This window comes from Chrysochloris asiatica, unplaced genomic scaffold, assembly GCF_000296735.1.
Source record: "Chrysochloris asiatica unplaced genomic scaffold, ChrAsi1.0 scaffold00011, whole genome shotgun sequence".
Classification (NCBI taxonomy): Eukaryota; Metazoa; Chordata; class Mammalia; order Afrosoricida; family Chrysochloridae; genus Chrysochloris; species Chrysochloris asiatica.
This window is the reverse complement of record NW_006408529.1, coordinates 6,027,175-6,029,786: the sequence shown is the minus strand read 5'-3', so window position 1 is coordinate 6,029,786 and position 2,612 is coordinate 6,027,175. Positions and strand designations below refer to the sequence as shown.

Below are 2,612 nucleotides of genomic sequence, written 5' to 3'. Positions count from 1 at the left end.
GCTGGTGTAAAACAAACTTCTCCTTTCACATGCAGCCAATCTAGAGTCCAAACATTATACAGAACACTTCAACAGAAGCAGCACACTACACCAATGCCCACCAAAGTCCTGCTCATTTGTGTATGATATTTGAAGCTTCTGAAAGAGTGTAAGTAGTATCTGGTAGAGGAGGGAGAAGGGAACAGCATGAGTACCTGGGTGGGGTAAGGTTAGCCAGGATTGTGCAGAGCAAACCTGAACATCACACTGGTGCAAACCTAAGCATCATTGATGTTTTTTAATAGGAAAATCTGGTGAAAGCCCATGATGGGGTCTTCATCGGGCTTGAACTGGCCTACAACCATTCTGATGATGCAGCTATCTGGTGTGGGCTGATGGTCCCGCACCATGATGCTGTGCTGAATTTTCTGAAATGGAAGATTAGATATTTTCTCCACAATGACACCTTTCATGATGTGTCAATGCAAATTACACCTAGTTGGGTTCTGCCGTTATTAAATAACTGGTAGTAATGTTGAATGACTGCACAGCAGTTTGAACTACAAGGTCAGTGGTTCAAGTTCACCAGCTGCTCCTCGAAAACCCAAAACAGGGTCTCTATGGGTCAGAACCGACTCGATGGCACTTAACAGCAACAATGTTGAATGCAACTGGATCCAATCTGTTCCCAAATCTGCTTGTCTCCCATTCTGGACTGTAGGCCAGCTTTGCTGACACCCAAGGGACTGACACGATGGCGGCAGAGACTGCAGCAACCCAAAGCAGATTCCAAGCTCATATTCTTAATAATAAATTACAGACACAATTCAATCACTGATCCAGTAGAAACCTTGTTGAAATCTGTCAACTTCTGGTACTCTGGTGTGCTGATATGAATAAATTAGGTTTGTTTGAGTTAAATATTCAGTTATTGATTTCTGAATTTAAGCTTGCTGACATCCTATAGCCATATCAGCTTCTAATATTCAGACAACATTTGCTCTTGTGGCCAGAACTTGAAGAAATGACCACCACTCGTCTATCAATCTGCCTTACTCTAGTGGCTTGTGCATTGCTGTGATGCTGGAAGCTATGCCATTGGTATTTTTAATATCAGAAGGGTCACCTAAGGTGGATAGGTGTCAGTAGGGTTTCCAGACTAAGAAGATGGAGAAAAAAAACAAAAAACTTCTAAATGGTTAGACACTGAAAACTATATAAATAGCAGAGAAACACTGTCAGTTACAGTGCCAGAAGATGAGGAAGATGAGCTGGAAGACAAAACTAATCAATCCCAGCCTTAAACTCCTGTATACCTTAATTTCATGTTCCAACCCAATCACTTGGGAGTCCTGGTGTGGCGCTGTGGATTAATGAGTCAGACTGCAAAGCCATTTGAACTGCAAAGTTGGTGGTTCAAGCTCACTAGCTGCCCCTTGGAAACCAGAGTAGCTATGGGTCAGAATTGACTCGACAGCATTTAACAACAACAACCCAATCACTTGGTGGGAAATAAGAAAACATTGGATAGAAAAGCCATATCAAGTAAATGTAAGGCATCACAGTATCTCAAAATCAATAGGAAGATATTATCTGGTATAATTGAATCCATAACAACTGGTAGTGGTTTAGGCAAAGTCAATAATTAAAACTAGCAGCCTGATTTAATAATTTATCCTATCTTGTCTTATCTAAAATGCATTAGAAATTTTGAATCACTACTCATGTCAGTTAGTTGTACTGTCATGGCTTGTGTGTTGCTGTGATGCTGGAAACTATGCTACCAATATTTTAAATATCAGCAGTCATTTCTATCACCAGAGCTGCATTTTCTAAATCGTCATCTTTTTTCTGTTTCTAACTTTCGCATTCCAACCACCAGTGCATCCTGCTTTCGTTTTTGTCCAATGTCATAGATTCAGTGTCAGAATAGAGAAGTTGATAAAAATCTTCAATTTACTAATCTTTGGCATAAGTAGTTGGTGCAGAAAAGAAGAATAACAGACATATTAACTAGTCTTCCTTATGGGTATATAGATATTTTCGTACCATTGAGAATGTTTGGGATGGATATTGAAATGCTCTTTAAAGATGAATGTGAGGCCATTCCTCACCATTTTGCCATTTCCAACATAGTAGATCCTATGATTATATGATCTGAAATGTATATAACCAGTCTATTTCAATTACTAATGCCTAGAATATTGATCTTTCTGTGTTTTATTTCATTTTTGTTAACTTCCAATATTCTGAAATTCATACTTGCATATTCCATGTTACAATCAGATTAAAGCATGCTTGAAGCTACTTCTTCTCATTTTGAATCATGCCACATGACTAAATGTATGTACCGATAGCCTTGTTCCATCTACATCATTTAGTTTGATACCACTTGGAAGAGGCAACTTTTCCCCAGTCATATTTGGAGTGACTTACAACCTGAGGAGCTCATCTTTGGCACTATATCTGGCCATGTTCCACTGCTAGTCAAGAAATTTTCACAGGAAAAATTTTTCTAGAATTAGATTGCCAAGTCCATCCTCCTAATCTTTCATAGTCTCAAAGACCTATTTAAACTTGTCCAACATGCATGATGCTGTTGGTATTTGAAATATTGGTGGCATAGCTTCCAG

At 39.0% G+C, this 2,612-nt stretch overlaps 1 pseudogene; it reads right to left on the bottom strand.

Moving 5' to 3' along the window:
- Positions 1-209: 209 nt before the first annotated feature.
- On the bottom strand, positions 210-688 carry LOC102827063 (annotated as a pseudogene).
- Positions 689-2,612: the final 1,924 nt, after the last annotated feature.